Genomic DNA, 18,868 nt, shown 5'->3' with positions numbered 1-18,868 from the left:
AAATACCTGCAGATTTGGGGGTGAAGACAGAGGAGGGCGAGCTTGGGGAAGAGAGGGACTTTGACGCCATGGAGTTCACCTTCAAAGCACCCATTTTCTCCAGGGGGGAACTGATCTCTGTCACCTGAGACCAGCTGAACTCCCAGGGAATCTCCAGCCGCTACTGGAAGTTGGCAACCCTAATGACCATGCCAGGCCTCTGCTGCCCCAGTTTGTGACATCCCAACTGCTTCACCATGTAGGCAGTTCATGGAAGATGATTGTTTTGCCCTGGGAAGGAAGGTGAAAGAGGTGAGGGCTCTTTAGCTTGGAGAAATGACAACTGAGGGGTGACATGATAGAGGTTTACAAGATGATGCATGGGATGGAGAAGGGAGAGAAAGAAGTCCTTTTCTCCCTTTCTCACAACACAAGAACTCGTGGGCACTCCATGAAATTCAGGAGCAGTAGGCTTAGAACAAACAAAAGGAAGTCCCTCTTCACCCAAAGATTAATTAACCAGTGGAATTCGTTGCTGCAGGAAGTGGTGGTGGCTGCAAGCATAGACGGCTTCAGCAGGGGATTGGATAAACATATGGCGCAGAGGCCCATCAGTGGATGTTAGCTGCTAGATTCAGAGGTAACAGTGGGAGGACTTCTGGAGTTCTGGTCTTGTGGGTAGACTACCAAGGGCACCTGGGTTTTGGCTCCTGTGTGGCACGGAGTGTTGGACTGGATGAGCCATTGGTCTGATCCAACATGGCTTCTCTTGTGTCTGGGGCAGTGATACTTAACCACTACACAGTTTGGTGTAGTGGTTAAGTGTGTGGAATCTTATCTGGGAGAACCGGATTTGATTCCCCGCTCCTCCACTTGCAGCTTGCTGGAATGGCCTTGGGTCAGCCAGAGCTCTCTTATCTGGGAGAACCGGGTTTGATTCCCCACTCCTCCACTTGCAGCTGCTGGAATGGCCTTGGGTCAGCCATACATCTCTCGCAGAGCTGTCCTTGAAAGGGCAGCTTCTGGAGTGCTCTCTCAGCCTCACCCACCTCACAGGGTGTCTGTTATGGGGAAGGAGACAAAGGAGTTTGTGAGCTGCTCTGAAACTCTGATTCAGAGAGAATGGCGGGGTATAAATCTGCAGTATTCTTCTTCTCTTCTTGGTGCTCGGGGGGCAATAGTGGAGGGCTTCTGGAGTTCTAGTCCCACTGATGGGCCTCCTGATGACCCCCGGGGTTTTGGCCACCGTGTGACACAGAATGTTGGACTAGATGGGCCATTGACCTGATCCGACATGGCTTCTCTTATGTTCTTATGTGACACAGAGTGTTGGATTGGATGGGCCATTGGCCTGGTCCAACATGGCTTCCCTTATGTTCTTATGTGACACAGAGTGTTGGACTGGATGGGCCATTGGCCTGATCCAACAGGGCTTCTCTGATGTTGTTATGTGACACAGAGTGTTGGACTGGATGGGCCACTGGCCTGATCCAACATGGCTTCTCTGATGTTGTTATGTGACACAGAGTGTTGGACTGGATGGGCCACTGGCCTGATCCAACAGGGCTTCTCTGATGTTCTTTTGTGACACAGAGTGTTGGACTGGATGGGCCATTGGCCTGATCCAACATGGCTTCTCTTATGTTCTTCTGTGACACGGAGTGTTGGACTGGATGGGCCACTGGCCTGATCCAACATGGCTTCTCTTATGTTCTTCTGTGACACGGAGTGTTGGACTGGATGGGCCACTGGCCTGATCCAACAGGGCTTCTCTTATGTTCTTCTGTGACACGGAGTGTTGGACTGGATGGGCCATTGGCCTGATCCAACATGGCTTCTCTTATGTTCTTCTGTGACACGGAGTGTTGGACTGGATGGGCCACTGGCCTGATCCAACATGGCTTCTCTTATGTTCTTCTGTGACACGGAGTGTTGGACTGGATGGGCCATTGGCCTGATCCAACAGGGCTTCCCTTATGTTCTTATGTGACACAGAGTGTTGGACTGGATGGGCCACTGGCCTGATCCAACATGGCTTCTCTTATGTTCTTCTGTGACACGGAGTGTTGGACTGGATGGGCCACTGGCCTGATCCAACAGGGCTTCTCTGATGTTCTTTCTTCTTCTTCTTCTTCTCACACTGATGCAACCTTTGCAGAGTTCTTCCTCTGGGACTGCAATTTGGGTTGTCAACCACCTGGTGGGGTCTGGAGATCTCCTGGGCTTGCCACTGACCTCCAGACGACCGAGATGATCATTTCCCCGGCAGAACATGGCCACTTTGGAGGGTGGGCTGAGACCCCTTCTTCCCCCAAACCTCACCTTCCCCAAGGTCCACTCCACCGTTTGCTAGAATTTCCCAGCCTGGAGTTGGCAACCTGGAACTGCCGACTTGAGCTGCAGCAGCTGGGTCCAGAGTGCCAGCAGAACCGCACCTCCTCTGGAGAGGCAGCGGGGGGGGGGGAGGGGGCAGGCGGGGCTGGCCGCAGGGGGAGCCTCTGCCGCTCTTCTGCAAAAAAGTGGAAGCGCGGTGGTCTCAGAGTGATACTCTGAGCGGTTCATGCACTGCCAAATGCACTTGACACGTTGACCGATCGAACCGTTGAAACCGAGGCCAGTTTGTTATGAGTCGGTCCCTGGAGAGGTAGGAGAGGCATTTCCAAACAAATAAAATTAGGAATACTAAATGGCTGCAAAGGCTGAGGCAGCAGAATAACAGCAGTGGGGGAAAGCAGCCAGCGCCTGCTGCATAGAGAGCTGCCTCCCCCCCCCCCCAATCCTCCCCAGAGAGCAGCTGGATCAGCAGCAGGGGAAAGACCTGAGCAGGAAAGGCTGGGGGTTGCCAACTTCCAGGCAAGGCCTGTAGGTCATCTGGGATGCCAACTGATGCCCAGACAGCAGAGATCAGAGATCATTTTCCTGGAGAAAATGGCAGGGTTATTTTTTTTTTGGGGGGGGGAGGGTGGTCTCTAAGGCAGGAGTGGCCAAACTTGCATAATGTAAGAGCCACATAGAATAAATTTCAGATGTTCAAGAGCTGCAAGACATGAACTTCAGATGTTCGAGAGAAGGAAGGAAGGAAGGAAGGAAGGAAGGAAGGAAGGAAGGAAGGAAGGAAGGAAGGAAGGAAGGAAGGAAGGAAGGAAGGAAGGAAGGAAGGAAGGAAGGAAGGAAGGAAGGAAGGAAGGAAGGAAAATAGATGGGTGGAGGGAGGGAGTGGTGGAAAGAAAGCAACTTTAAGTGCATTCTCCAAGCCACCGGCTGGCTTGGCTTGGAGAAATGATTTGAAGAGACCAGTGCCTTCCCCAAGCCAGCCAGTGGGGTGGTGGGGGCTTCAAGAGCCACACGATATGTGTGAAAGAGCCACAGTTTGGCCACCCCTGCTCTAAGGCATTATAACCCACAAAGGTTATATCCTCAGGGTGCACTCCCAAAATCTCCAAGAATTTCCTATTCCGGGTTAGTAGCCTTATTGAATGCCCCAGTGGAGGGTGAGCTGTAGGGCATTACATGCCACTGAGATCTCTCCCCTCCCCCCCAAGATCCACCCCAAAATCTCAGGAATTTCCCAGCCCAGAGATGACACCTCCCAGTCTCTAAAGGAACTTGGGACAGATTCTCAGCTGAGATCCTAAAGAAGGAGATGGTAGATTTATACCCCACCCTTCTCTCTGAATTAGTCTCAGAGCAGCTTACAATCTCCTTTATATTCTTCCCCCACCACAGACACCCTGTGAAGTGGTGGGGCTGAGAAAGCTCTCCCAGAAGCTGCTCTTTCAAGGACAACTCTACAAGAGCTATGGCTGACCCAAGGCCATTCCAGCAGCTGCCAGTGGAAAAATGGGGGATCAAACCTGGTTCTCCCAGATAAGAGTTTGTGTATTTAACCATTACCGGGGGTCTTTTTGTAGAGAAATAGGTGGTGGAACTCATTAGCATAACTTATTAGCATATGCCACTCCCCCCAGCCAAAAGCAACCCGACACAAGAAAGGAGAGCCCCGGGAGAGTGAGGCCTGCTTGGGCTGGCTAGAGATCCAGCCCGCCCAAGCAGGCTTCACTGGCTTGGGGCTCTCCTGGGCCGCTCCCCCAGTCAAAAGGGCAGCAAGCCACTTGCCACCCAGAATCACAGAAAAAGTGGAGAAAGGGTGGCGTGGGCATCTCTAGGGGTTAATGAGGACTGCTGGGGGTGTGCAAAAGCTCCTGCTGGCTGGCTGGCTGCCCCCTCTCTTAATCCAGAGATTGTTATGCAGCTGCACCTACTATTCAATGGACAAGGTAAGAACATAAGAACATAGGAGAAGCCATGTTGGATCAGCCCAATGGACCATCCAGTCCAACACTCTGTGTCACAAAGTGGCCAAAAACCCAGCTGCCATCAGGAGGTCCATCTGTAGAGCCAGGACACCAGAAGCCCTCCCACTGTTTCCCTCCAAGCACCAAGAAGACAGAGCATCACTGTCCCAGACACAGAAGAACATAAGAGAAGCCATGTTGGATCAGGCCAATGGCCCCTCCAGTCCAACACTCTGTGTCACACAGTGGCCAAAAAACCCAGGTGCCATCAGGAGGTCCACCAGCAGGGCCATAAGAACATAAGAGAAGCCATGTTGGATGAGGCCAATGTTCCATCCAGTCCAACACTCTGTGTCACATAAGAACATAAGAGAAGCCCTGTTGGATCAGGCCAGTGGCCCATCTGGTCCAACACTCTGTCACACAGTGGCCAAAAGGCCCAGGTGCCATCAGGAGGTCCACAGCAGGGCCATAAGAACATAAGAGAAGCCATGTTGGATGAGGCCAATGTTCCATCCAGTCCAACACTCTGTGTCACATAAGAACATAAGAGAAGCCCTGTTGGATCAGGCCAGTGGCCCATCTGGTCCAACACTCTGTCACACAGTGGCCAAAAGGCCCAGGTGCCATCAGGAGGTCCACCAGTAGGGCTAGAAGCCCTCCCACTGTGCCCCTCCCCCAAGCACAAGAATACAGAGCATCCCTGCCCCAGAGAGTTCCAACAATAAGCTGTGGTTAATAGCCACTGATTGTAGGTGGGGAGAAGGGTGGGGGAGCATCAGAAAGGTTTAGGAGCTGGTCTCCTGTGAGCTCCTGCTGAATTCAAGGTCTGACCACTACACCAAATTGGCTCTCCTGCCTGGGAATCAAGACCACAGGGAGGGGTCCTCTTGACTGCCCCCTCAATCGAAGGACTTTTCAGTGGTGGCCCCATGATTATGAAACTGCCTCCCCCAGAGGTGTGCCTGGCCCCCTGACGCTCCCTCTTTAGAAGGCAGTTGAAGACATTTTTATTTAAGGCTGCTTTTGGTTAAGTGACTTGCAGGCCCAGATCGTGAGATCCAATGTTGGTTTTATGTATCCCCCCCGCCCCCCTATTTTATGCCTTTCCTTTATCCTGCAAGCTGCCTTGAGCGCCCCAAGGAAGAAAGGCGGCTCGTCCATGTTTTCAATACATAAGCAAGTCAATCAGAACTGCTGGCTGGTAAAGCAGAACATTCCGGTCGAGGTGGGCGTGGATCCGCCTCCAGTCCTGGGGGTGTGGACTGCAGCTTCTTGGAAGCCGCTGGCTAGGGGACTGGCTCTCCCTGCATTTCCACCCGGCCTGATTGTGAGCCGAAGGTCAGCGGGTGGGGCTCCGGAGCTAAAAAGGGACCAGGGGGGAGGCAAGAGGAAATGAGCCCAGCCCAAAGGGAGGCAAAGGCCACGCTTGACTGGAGGCCTGTCCTCAAGTCATGGAGCCTTCGCTGCCAGAAGACACAGGCGGCACAAAGGGGCGAGAAGCGTGGCATTTAACAGCTGGACGGAGCCTGAAGACCATCCAGTCCAGGGGTGGCCAAAGTGTGGCTCTTCACACATACTGTGTGGCTCTTGAAGCCCCCACCGCCTTGTCGGCCACTTGGAGAAGGCCTTTGGCTCTTTAAATCACTTCTCCAGGCCAAGCCAGCTAGAGGCTTGGAGAATGCATCTAAAGTTAAAATTGCTTTCTTTCCACCTCTCCCCCTCCCCATCTATTTTCCTTCCTTCCTTCCTTCCTTTGTATGATTTTATTGTATTGCATTTATACGTTGTGAGCCGCCCTGAGACTGCTTGTGCGGGGAGGGCGGGATATAAATAAAAAGTACTATTATTATTATTATTATTCCTTCCTTCCTTCCTTCCTTGTCTTGCAGCTCTCAAACATCTGACGTTCTTTATATAGTGCTCTTACGTTAAGCAAGTTTGGCCACCCCTGGTCTAGAGGGAGTTAAAATTGCTTTATTCCCCCTTCCTTCCTTCCTTCCTTCCTTCCTTCCTTCCTTCCTTCCTTCCTTCCTTCCTTCCTTCCTTCCTTGTCTTGCGGCTCTCAAACATTGGACGTTTCTGTCTTGCAACTCTCAAACATCTGACATTCTTTATATAGCGCTCTTACGTTAAGCAAGTTTGGCCACCCCTGGTCTAGAGGGAGTTAAAATCGCTTTATTTCCCCCTCCCCATCTATTTTCCTTCCTTCCTTCCCTGAGAGCCAATTTGGTGTAGTGGTTAAGTGCGTGGACTCTTCTCTGGGAGGACTCTTATCTGGGAGAACCAGGTTTGATCGCTCTGACCTGTTATGTATCAACAAACAGCTATTCTTGCAAGGGACTGTCGTTGATCCTTGAACTATTGGGGACTTGACAGGGGACCTTCCAACCAGTGTTCCCTCTAATCTGAGTTAGTGTGAGCTAGCTCTCAGCTTTTTCACCTCTGGCTCACACGTTTTTGTCTCAGCTCAGGAAAAAATGGCTCCAGAGCAACGAATTGATGCAGTCGCTCACAACTTGAATGCCAGGAGCTCAAAAAGTAGAACTTTTTGCTCACAAGACTCCACAGCTTCTTCCAACTCTACGATTCTAAGGCCTTTCCTGTCTGGCTCAACAAGAACTCGGCTGCATTCTGCGCAAAGGCAGTGTTACCACGGCAGCCAGGTCTCTGCAGAAGCAGCAGTCGAATTGGAGGTGGTGCGCAAACTCAACTGGCGCAACACATTTGCATGGTGTGCACAGTTCCCTCTGCAGGAGACCCTGAGTCTGTGCAAAGACACTGAAGTGTGCTGTCAGTGTCACTACAACAGGGGTGGCCAACGGTAGCTCTCCAGATGTTCTCTGCCTACAACTCCCATCAGCCCCAGCCAGCACGTCCAATGGCTGGGGCTGATGGGAGTTGTAGGCAAGAAACATCTGGAGAGCTACCGTTGGCCACCCCTGCACTACAAAATCGGTCCTCAATAGAGTTGCCGATCCCCAGGTGGGGGCAGGGGATTCCCCCAGTCTAGAGGCCTGCCCCCCACTTCAGGATAATCAGAAAGTTTGGGGAGGGGCAAAATGTCTGCTGGGCACTCGATTATTCCTTAAGGAGACCGATTCCCATAACGTATAATGGAGAATTAATTTGCAGTTATCTGGGGCTCTGGGGTGGCTGTTTTTTTTTTTTTTACGTAGAAGCTCCAAATTTGCAGCATAGCATCCAAGCCACCCTCTAAGTTTCAAAAGGATTGGACCCGGGGGTTCAATTAAGAACATAATAGAAGCCATGTTGGATCAGGCCAATGGCCCCTCCAGTCCAACACTCTGTGTCACATAAGAACTAAGAGAAGCCATGTTGGATCAGGCCAGTGGTCCATCCAGTCCAACACTCTGTGTCACATAAGAACTAAGAGAAGTCATGTTGGATCAGGCCAATGGCCCATCCAGTCCAACACTCTGTGTCACATAAGAACATAAGAGAAGCCATGTTGGATCAGGCCAATGGCCCATCCAGTCCAACACTCTGTGTCACATAAGAACTAAGAAAAGCCATGTTGGATCAGGCCAGTGGTCCATCTAGTCCAACACTCTGTATCACATAAGAACTAAGAGAAGCCATGTTGGATCAGGCCAGTGGCCCCTCCAGCCCAACCTCTGTATCACATAAGAACTAAGAGAAGCCATGTTGGATCAGGCCAGTGGCCCTCCAGTCCAACACTCTGTGTCATATAAGAACATAAGAGAAGCCCTGTTGGATCAGGCCAATGGCCCATCCAGTCCAACACTCTGTGTCACATAAGAACTAAGAGAAGCCATGCTGGATCAGGCCAGTGGCCCCTCCAGTCCAACCTCTGTATGACATAAGAACTAAGAGAAGCCATGTTGGATCAGGCCAGTGGCCCCTCCAGTCCACCACTCTGTGTCACATAAGAACATAAGAGAAGCCCTGTTGAATCAGGCCAATGGCCCATCCAGTCCAACACTCTGTGTCACAGAAGAACCTAAGAGAAGTCATGTTGGATCAGACCAATGGCCCCTCCAGTCCAACACTCTGTGTCACATAAGAACTAAGAGAAGCCCTGTTGGATCAGGCCAATGGCCCATCCAGTCCAACACTCTGTGTCACAGAAGAACTAACAGAAGCCATGTTGGATCAGGCCAGTGGCCCCTCCAGTCCAACCTCTGTATGACATAAGAACTAAGAGAAGCCATGTTGGATCAGGCCAGTGGCCCCTCCAGTCCAACCTCTGTATGACATAAGAACTAAGAGAAGCCCTGTTGGATCAGGCCAGTGGCCCCTCCAGTCCAACACTCTGTGTCACATAAGAACATAAGAGAAGCCATGTTGGATCAGGCCAATGGCCCCTCCAGTCCAACACTCTGTGTCACATAAGAACATAAGAGAAGCCCTGTTGGATCAGGCCAATGGCCTATCCAGTCCAACACTCTGTATCACAGAAGAACCTAAGAGAAGCCATGTTGGATCAGACCAATGCCCCCTCCAGTCCAACACTCTGTGTCACATAAGAACTAAGAGAAGCCCTGTTGAATCAGACCAATGGCCCATCCAATCCAACACTCTGTGTCACATAAGAACCTAAGAGAAGCCATGTTGGATCAGGCCAATGGCCCCTCCAGTCCAACACTCTGTTTCACATAAGAACTAAGAGAAGCCCTGTTGAATCAGACCAATGGCCCCTCCAGTCCAACACTCTGTGTCACACAGTGGCCAATATATGTTTTTGCCTACAACTCCCATCAGCCTCAGCCAGCATGGCTGGGGCTGATGGGAGTTGTAGGCAAATTCTATGAGTCCGCAAAGAAGGTCTTTCATTATTTCCAAATTAAGAGGTGTGCGGTCCCTTTCAACGGGATGGCAGAACTCCCTTTGGAGTTCAACTGTGCTTGTCACAGCCTTGCTCCTGGCTCCGCTCCCACAGTCTCCAGATCTTTCTGGAATTGGACTTGGGAAACCTACGGTGATCCTGAAGCAGAGTCTACACGGGCCTGGACCTCTTCTGCAATTGCGGCTGGTTTTCTGACCATAGAGATCAGCTCCCCTGGAAGCAAGAGCAGCTTCAGAAGGAGAATTTTGTGGATCACAAACTCCGTCAGAACTCCCTCTCTCTCCAGACACTGTTTGCTGGGGGGGGGGTAGTGTAAAAAGTCTGCCATGAAAATGTTGTGAAAGGAACGTCACCCCAGAGTCGGAAAAGATTGGTGCTTGCACAGGGGACTATCTTTACCTTAGGAACCCCGTGGAACAGAGATAAAGCTTCAGTACTGCAGTCCTAAGCTCTGCTCACGACCTGAGTTCGATCCCCGGTGGAAGCTGGGTTTTCAGGTAGCCGGCTCAAGGTTGACTCAGCCTTCCATCCTTCTGAAATTGATAAAAGGAGTCCCCAGCTTGCTGGGGGAAAAGTGTAGATGCCTGGGGAAGGCATTGGCAAACCACCCCATAAAAAGTCTGCCGTGAAAACGTTGTCACCCCAAAGTCAGAAATGACTGCTTGCACAGGGGACTACCTTTACCTTTGGAGCCCTGTGGCGCAGAGTGGTAAAGCTGCTGTACTGCAGTCGGAGCTCTCTGCTCACAACCTGAGTTCGATCCCCGGTGGAAGCTGGGTTTTCAGGTAGCCGGCTCGAGGTTGACTCAGCCTTCCATCCTTCCGAGGTCAGTAAAAGGAGTCCCCAGCTTGCTGGGGCGGGGGAAGTGGAGTTGACTGGGGAATGCAATGGCAAACCACCCCGCAAAAAGTGTGCCGTGAAAACGTTGTGAAAGCAACGTCACCCCAAAGTCAGAAATGACTGGTGCTTGCACGGGGGACTACCTTTACCTAAGAGCCCCGTGGCACAGAGTGGTAAAGCTGCAGTACTGCAGTCCTAAGCTCTGCTTACGACCTGACTTCGATCCCCAGTGGAAGCTGGGTTTTCAGGTAGCCAGCTCGAGGCTGACTCAGCCTTCCAAGGTTGGTAAAAGGAGTCCCCAGCTTGCTGGGGGAAGAAGAAGAAGATGATGATATTGGATTTATATCCCGCCCTCCACTCCGAAGAGTCTCAGAGCGGCTCACAATCTCCTTTACCTTCCTCCCCCACAACAGACACCCTGTGAGGTGGGTGGGGCTGGAAAGAGCTCTCACAACAACTGCCCTTTCAAAAACAACCTCTGCCAGAGCTCTGGCTGACCCAAGGCCATGCTAGCAGGTGCAAGTGGAGGAGTGGGGAATCAAACTTGGTTCTCCCAGATAAGAGACCGCACACTTAACCACTACACCAAACTGGGGGAAAAGTGTAGATGACTGGGGAAGGCAATGGCAAACCACCCCGTGAAAAAGTCTGCCGTGAAAACGTCATTGAACAAAGCAGGAGTCAAGTGGCAACCAAGTTTTATTGAGGACATAAGCTTTTGTGTGCTTAGGGAGCACACGAAAGCTTACGTTCTCAATAAAATGTGGTTGGTCTTAAAGGTGCCACTTGACTCCTGCTTTGTTCAACTGCTTCAGACCAACACGGCTGCCCTCATGAAAACATCGTGAAAGCGATGTCATCCCAGAGTTGGAAACGGCTGGTGCTTGCACAGGGGACTCCCTTGACCTTTTTATCTGCAGAGGACAGAAGAGAAGAAGAGCCCTGCCGGATTAGACCAAAGGTCCGTGTCTCACACTGCAGCAACCGTGATGCAATGGGTATCGGAGAAACCCCATGAGCCGTTTCCTTTCTCATCTCAGCCTGTGCCTTCCCCAGACTGCATCCCTCCCCCCCCTCCCTCCACCCTCTTTCCCACCCTCTTCTGCACCTTCGCTTGGGTGAGAAAGCCTCCCCCACTTGCTGGGGCTTGTGGTTTCCATGGTGACCTTGCTTAGGAGAAAAGGGGCTCCTCCGTTCAGTCTCCCATCCTCACCGGTGTGCCCCTCCACTCCTCCCCAGGACCTTGAAGGAGGGCTGAGCCTGTGGGGCAGGCTCTCAACAACCCCCCAAAGACCGTCCTTCCTGGGTCAGACCCCAGCCCAGCACCCTCTTTTCCAAAGGGCTTCCAGGCAGGGTGTGGATTCCCAGTCCTCTTCTTGCATTACTCCCCAGCAACTGATATCTAGGGGTACACTGAATATGAAGGTTCCATTAAGGTTCCATTCCAGCACTGCCTTGTAGAATCATAGAGCTGGAAGGGACCTCTAGGGTCATCTAGTCTGATCCCCTGCACAATGCAGGAAACTCTCCTAAACCTCCCCCTAAATTCACAGGATCCTCACTGCTGTCAGAGGGCCACCTAGCCTCTGTTTCAAAACCTCCAAGGAAGGAGAGCCCACCACCTCTCCAGGAGGAAGCCTGTTCCACTGAGGAACCGCTCTAAACTCACAAACCCTCCCCCTAAATTCACAGGATCCTCATTGCTGTCAGGTGGCCATCTAGCCTCTGTTGAAAAACCTCCAAGGAAGGAGAGCCCACCACCTCCCCAGGAGGAAGCCTGTTCCACTGATGAATCGCTCTAATGGTCAGGAAGTTCTTCCTAATGTTGAGCCGGAAACTCTTTGGATTTAGTTTCAACCCGTTGGTTCTGGTCCTACCTTCCGGGGCCACAGAAAACAATTCCACCCCATCCTCTCTAGGACAGCCCTTCAAGGACTTGATGGTGATCCTATCACCTCTCAGCCGCCGCCTCTCCAGGCTAAACATGCCCAGCTCCTTCAACCTTTCCTCAAAGGACTTGGTCTCCAGACCCCTCACCATCTTCGTCACCCTCCTCTGGACCCCTTCCACCTTGTCTGTATCCTTCTAAAAATGTGGTGCCTTGGAGAAGAAGAAAAAGCAAGATCACCCTGAAGTGATCCAGTTCAGCATGGTTCAAATGGGGGAGTAGACTGTGGTACATCTGAGTATGCAGAAGCAAAGGGGGATCTTGGCTGCTTAAGGGCAGACCCTGGAGACCCCTGGTGAGGAGCCCTGAAGGTAAACATCTGAAGCAGAGTCCAGCAGTGGCTGGTAGCCACAGAGTGAAGATGGAGAGAAGCCGGCTCTTTAAATCACTTCTCTGAGCCAAGCCAGCCAGCAGCTTGGAGAATGCATACAAAGTTAAAAGTTCCTTTCTTTCCACCTCCCCCTGCCATCTATTTGCCTCCCTCCCTTCCTTCTTTCCTCCCTCCCTCCCATCCTTCCTCTCTCCCTTCCTCCTTCCTCCCTTCCTTCTTTCCTCCCTCCCTCCCCCCTTCCTCCCTCCCTCCTCCCTTCCTTCATTCCTCCCTCCCTTCTTTCCTTCCTTCCTTCATTCCTTCCTCCCTCCCATCCTTCCTCTCTCCCTTCCTCCTCCCTTCCTTCCTTCTTTCCTCCCTCCCTCCCTCCCTCCTTCATCCCTCCCCCCCTTCCTCCCTCCCTTCATTCCTCCCTCCCTTCTTTCCTTCCTCCCTCCCATTCTTCCTCCCTCCCTCCCTTCTTTCCTTCCTTCCTCCCTCCCTCCCATCCTTCCTTCCTCCCTGCCGTCCTCCCCTGCCGTCCTCCCTCCCTTCCTGCTTTCCTTCCTTCCTTCCTTCCTTCCTTCCTTCCTTCCTTCCTTCCTTCCTTCCTTCCTTCCTTCCTTCCTCCCTCCTTCCCTTCCTTCTCTCAAACATCTTACGTTCATGACTAGCAGCTCTCAAACATCTGATATCTATTCTCTATGGCGGCTCTTATGTTAAGCAGGTTTGGCCGCCCCCCCTCTGTCTTCTTGGTGCTTCTGGCTTGTGGAGTTCTGGCCCCACGGGTGGATCTCCTGATGACCTCTGGTTTCTGCCCCTGTGTGTCACAGGAAGTTCCAACCCAGAAGTGGGAATGCAGTCATGGATTTGGTTGATGACTTGCTACAATGCAGGATGCCAACCTCCAGGTGGGACCTGGGGATCCCCTTGCAGATCATCTCCATGCTACAGAGATCGCAGTTCCCCTGGAGAAAACGGCTGCTCTGGAGAGTGGGATCTCTGGCACTGCCCCCACTGAGTCCCGTGCCTTCCCCAGGCGCCACCCCCAAATCTCCAGGAGCCTCCCAACCAAGATCTGGCAAACCTCCCCCCCCCCCATCTCCCAACAGTAGCTGGGGGGGGGGGTGCTTAGCAACACTAATTATAACAGAAATTAAAATTGGAACTGGGCTGCCGTTCAGCTTCTTTCCCAAATCGCCCACCCGACCAGCCTGGGCCTGCACCACAGTGTTATTGCAAAGTGTGGAAAGAAAAAGAAGAGTCTTCCCCCAGCCGAAGGGGCCACAGCACAGGCGGGTCCGGAGCGCAGTTCTGATGGGCTGCCCGTGCTGTACCTGATGTGCCACCACACATCCTCCAAGGCGCTGACTCAGCCCTGGACCAGCTCCAGAGAAGGGAGGCAGTGGCGGGGGAGTGAGAGACACCACCATTTTGGCGCTCTTCAGCCATGCAGGCAGGCCTGCGATTCTGTCGCCATGGCAGCGAGTCTTCACCACCTCCCCTGCGATTTACACCTGTTGCGAAGAATGAGTCAGCTTTAGGTGGGAGCAGGGGGGGGGGGACTGGCTTGCATGTTCCCACCTCCCCTTGTGCGGAGAGGTCAAGACGGGTCGGCCTGTTAGTCTGTCTGCAGCAGAGTGGCCAGTCCTCAGTTGGGATTGCGGCAGGAGATCTCCTGGTTTGGAGGCCTTTCTTCCATTTCAGGGTTATTAGAAGACCAGCGGGGGGGGGGGGGGGGGGGGGGGGGTTGAATGTCTGCTAGGCAGCCCCCATAGGGTATAATGGAGAATTCATCCATGGGTAACTGAGCCAAGTCCTTCTATTGGCTGAGGCTCCGTCCCCTCCTGGTCCCCTGGGAAAGGAAGGAAAGAGCCAGAGCTTCCTTTGCCCAGTTCCCTGGATCCCATGGGAGAGTTACAAAGAAAGCATCCTTAAAACCAACGAGTGCTAACGTTTTAAGCATGTTTTATTTTAAGTTAAAAAAAATCTTTGTTTGTCTGTGTCCTTTTTAAAGTTTATATCTCTAATCTTAAATAGCCCCAGCCCGACAAAGTCCCCTTTATGTCTGATCCGGCACTCATAACAAATAAGTTCGACACCCCTGCGTTAGGCAGTTCAGAGCATGCATGTGATGGGGCCAGTGATGCTCTGTATTCTGGGTGCTTGGGGGGGGGGGCAACAGAGGGAGAGCTTCCAGTATCCTGGCCCCACTGATGGGCCTCCTCATGGCACCTGGGGTTTTTTGGCCCCTGGGTGACACAGAGTGTTGGACTGGAGGGGCCACTGGCCTGATCCAACAGGGCTTCTCTTATGTTCTTATGTGACACAGCGTGTTGGACTGGAGGGGCCACTGGCCTGATCCAACAGGGCTTCTCTTGTGTTCTTATGTGACACAGAGTGTTGGACTGGATGGGCCATTCGCCTGATCCAACATGGCTTCTCTTATGTTCTTATGTGACACAGAGTGTTGGACTGGAGGGGCCACTGGCCTGATCCGACATGGCTTCTCTTCTGTTCTTATGTGACACAGAGTGTTGGACTGGAGGGGCCACTGGCCTGATCCGACATGGCTTCTCTTCTGTTCTTATGTGACACAGAGTGTTGGACTGGAGGGGCCACTGGCCTGATCCAACAGGGCTTCTCTTATGTTCTTATGTGTCTGGGCCAGTGATGCTCTGTATTCGTGGTGCTTTGTGGGGGGGGGGCAACAGTGGGAGGGCTTCTAGTTTCCTGGCCCCACTGATAGATCTCCTGATGGCACCTGGGTTTTTTTGCCACAGTGTGACACCGAGTGTTGGTCTGGATGGCTTCTCTTATGTTCATGGCTTCTCTTATGTTCTTATGTGACACAGAGTGTTGGACTGGAGGGGCCACTGGCCTGATCCAACAGGGCTTCTCTTATGTTCTTCTGTGACACAGAGTGTTGGACTGGATGGGCCACTGGCCTGATCCAACATGGCTTCTCTTATGTTCTTATGTGACACAGAGTGTTGGACTGGATGGGCCACTGGCCTGATCCAGCAGGGCTTCTCTTATGTTCTTATGTGACACAGAGTGTTGGACTGGAGGGGCCACTGGCCTGATCCAACAGGGCTTCTCTTATGTTCTTCTGTGACACAGAGTGTTGGACTGGATGGGCCACTGGCCTGATCCAACATGGCTTCTCTTATGTTCTTATGTGACACAGAGTGTTGGACTGGATGGGCCATTGGCCTGATCCAACATGGCTTCTCTTATGTTCTTCTGTGACACAGAGTGTTGGACTGGATGGGCCACTGGCCTGATCCAACATGGCTTCTCTTATGTTCTTATGTGACACAGAGTGTTGGACTGGATGGGCCACTGGCCTGATCCAGCAGGGCTTCTCTTATGTTCTTATGTGACACAGAGTGTTGGACTGGAGGGGCCACTGGCCTGATCCAACATGGCTTCTCTTATGTTCTTCTGTGACACAGAGTGTTGGACTGGATGGGCCACTGGCCTGATCCAACATGGCTTCTCTTATGTTCTTATGTGACACAGAGTGTTGGACTGGATGGGCCACTGGCCTGATCCAGCAGGGCTTCTCTTATGTTCTTATGTGACACAAAGTGTTGGACTGGATGGGCCACTGGCCTGATCCAACAGGGCTTCTCTTCTGTTCTTCAGTGACACAGAGTGTTTCTACCGGGTAACGGACCGGAGTTGTCCACTGTGAAGGCGACAAACAATATGGACTGTCTGCCAGAGTCTCGAGGTGGCAGGAGGAAGGTGGCGGGCCTAGCTCGCCTGGGAAATTATAGATGTTTGTATGCAAATGCTAGAAGTGTTCGAAGTAAAATTGGTGAATTGGAATGTTTAGTGTTGGGAGAAAACATAGACATTGTGGGAATTTCAGAAACTTGGTGGAATGAGGAGAGTCAGTGGGACACGGTGATTCCTGGATATAAGCTATATCGGAAGGATAGAAGAAGAAGATATTGGATTTATATCCCGCCCTCCACTCCGAAGAGTCTCAGAGCGGCTCACAAGGGAAGGGAAGGAAGGGAAGGGAAGGGAAGGGAAGGGTTGGAGGTGGGGTGGCTCTGTATGTCAGAGAGGATATACGGTCCAGTAAGACTGAGGTCAGAGAATTAGATTCACTTTTAGAAATGCTTTGGGTTGTAATAGAGGGCCCAAAAGGAAATTTAACTATGGGAGTTTGTTAATGCCCACCAAATCAAAAGAGAGAGGACGATTATAATATGATGGAAGGCTTAAAGATAGCGGCTAAACGTAATAACTGTGTCGTAATAGGTGATTTTAACTACCCGCAGATTGATTGGGTCAATATGTGTTCTGGTCGAGAGAAAGAGATTGAGTTTCTTGATGCTCTCAATGACTGCGCTATGGAGCAGATGGTCTCAGAACCTACCAGGGGTGGGGCGATCCTGGATTTGGTCCTAAGTAATGCCCAAGACTTGGTGAGAGATGTAAAAGTGATTGCGCCGCTTGGGAGCAGTGACCATAATGTTATTGATTTCACCGTTTGTATAAATAGGGAGTTGTCCAAAAAGACCGCCACAACCACGTTTATCTTTAAAAGGGGTAAATACACTGAGATGAGGAGGCATGTGAGGAGGAAACTGAAAGGAAAGGTACATACTGTCAAAACCCTTGGGGAAGCTTGGACGCTATTTAAAACTATAATCCTAGAAGCTCAGATAAAATACATACCACAAGTTAGGAAAGGCACAAACAGGCATAAGAAAAGGCCTGCATGGTTAACAAACAAAGTAATGGAAGCTGTAAAAGGTAAGAAGGACTCCTTTAAGCGGTGGAAAACCAGTCCAAGTGAGATTAATAAAAGGGAACACAGGCAGTGGCAAATCAAATGCAAGACTGTGATCAGGCAGGCAAAAAGGGACTATGAGGAGCATATTGCAAAAAACATAAAGACCAACAATAAAACTTTCTTCAAATATATTAGAAGTAGGAAACCAGCCAGGGAGGCAGTGGGGCCCTTGGATGACCATGGGGTAAAAGGATTACTGAAGGAGGATAGGGAAATGGCTGAGAAGCTGAATGAATTTTTTGCCTCCGTCTTCACTGTGGAAGACGAGAACTTTTTGCCCGCCTCAGAACCACTAATTTTGGAAGGGGTGTTGAAAGACCTGAGTCAGATTGAGGTGACAAAAGAGGAGGTCCTACAACTGATAGACAAATTAAAAACTAATAAGTCACCGGGTCCGGATGGCATACATCCGAGAGTTCTGAAAGAACTCAAAGTTGAACTTGTGGATCTTCTAACAAAAATCTGTAATCTTTCATTGAAATCTGCCTCCGTTCCTGAGGACTGGAAGGTAGCAAATGTCACCCCCATCTTTAAAAAAGGTTCCAGAGGAGATCCGGGAAATTACAGGCCAGTCAGTCTGACTTCAATACCGGGAAAGTTGGTAGAAACCATTATCAAGGACAGAATGAGTAGGCACATTGAGAGTCATGGAGTAAAAGGACAGGTCCTCTTGTGGATCAAAAACTGGCTTAGTAATAGGAAGCAGAGAGTCAGTATAAATGGGCAGTCTTCGCAGTGGAGGACGGTAAGCAGTGGGATGCCGCAGGGCTCGGTACTGGGTCCCATGCTCTTTAACTTGTTCATAAATGATTTAGAGTTGGGAGTAAGGAGTGAAGTGGCCAAGTTTGCGGATGACACTAAATTGTTCAGGGTGGTGAGAACCAGAGAGGATTGTGAGGAACTCCAAAGGGATCTGTTGAGGCTGGATGAGTGGGCGTCAACATGGCAGATGCGGTTCAATGTGGCCAAGTGCAAAGTAATGCACATTGGGGCCAAGAATCCCAGCTACAAATACAAGTTGATGGGGTGTGAACTGGCAGAGACTGACCAAGAGAGAGATCTTGGGGTCGTAGTAGGTAACTCACTGAAAATGTCAAGACAGTGTGCATCTGCAATAAAAAAGGCCAACGCCATGCTGGGAATTATTAGGAAGGGGATTGAAAACAAATCAGCCAGTATCATAATGCCCCTGTATAAATCGATGGTGCGGTCTCATTTGGAGTACTGTGTGCAGTTCTGGTTGCCGCACCTCAAAAAGGATATTATAGCATTGGAGAAAGTCCAGAAAAGGGCAACTAGAATGATTAAAGGGCTGGAGCACTTTCCCTATGAAGAAAGGTTGAAACGCTTGGGACTCTTTAGCTTGGAGAAACGTCGACTGCGGGGTGACATGATAGAGGTTTACAAGATAATGCATGGGATGGAGAAAGTAGAGAAAGAAGTACTTTTCTCCCTTTCTCACAATACAAGAACTTGTGGGCATTCGATGAAAGGAAGTACTTCTTCACCCAAAGGGTGATTAACATGTGGAATTCACTGCCACAGGAGGTGGTGGCGGCCACAAGTATAGCCACCTTCAAGAGGGGTTTAGATAAAAATATGGAGCACAGGTCCATCAGTGGCTATTAGCCACAGTGTATGTGTGTATATAAAAATTTTTGCCACTGTGTGACACAGAGTGTTGGACTTGATGGGCCGTTGGCCTGATCCAACATGGCTTCTCTTATGTTCTTATGTTGGACTGAAAGGGCTACTGGCCTGATCCAACAGGGCTTCTCTTATGTTCTTCTGTGACACAGAGTGTTGGACTGGATGGGCCACTGGCCTGATCCAACAGGGCTTCTCTTAT

The 18,868-nt window shown here is 51.1% G+C and overlaps 1 protein-coding gene across 1 annotated transcript in view; it reads left to right on the top strand.

Annotated features, from left to right (window-relative positions):
- Positions 1 to 18,868, top strand: part of ARSA (arylsulfatase A) — a 60,576-nt gene that overhangs the window by 10,338 nt on the left and 31,370 nt on the right. The window lies entirely within an intron of this gene.

Source organism: Heteronotia binoei, chromosome 8, assembly GCF_032191835.1.
Source record: "Heteronotia binoei isolate CCM8104 ecotype False Entrance Well chromosome 8, APGP_CSIRO_Hbin_v1, whole genome shotgun sequence".
NCBI lineage: Eukaryota > Metazoa > Chordata > Lepidosauria > Squamata > Gekkonidae > Heteronotia > Heteronotia binoei.
This window is presented reverse-complemented; position numbering and strand designations above follow the sequence as displayed.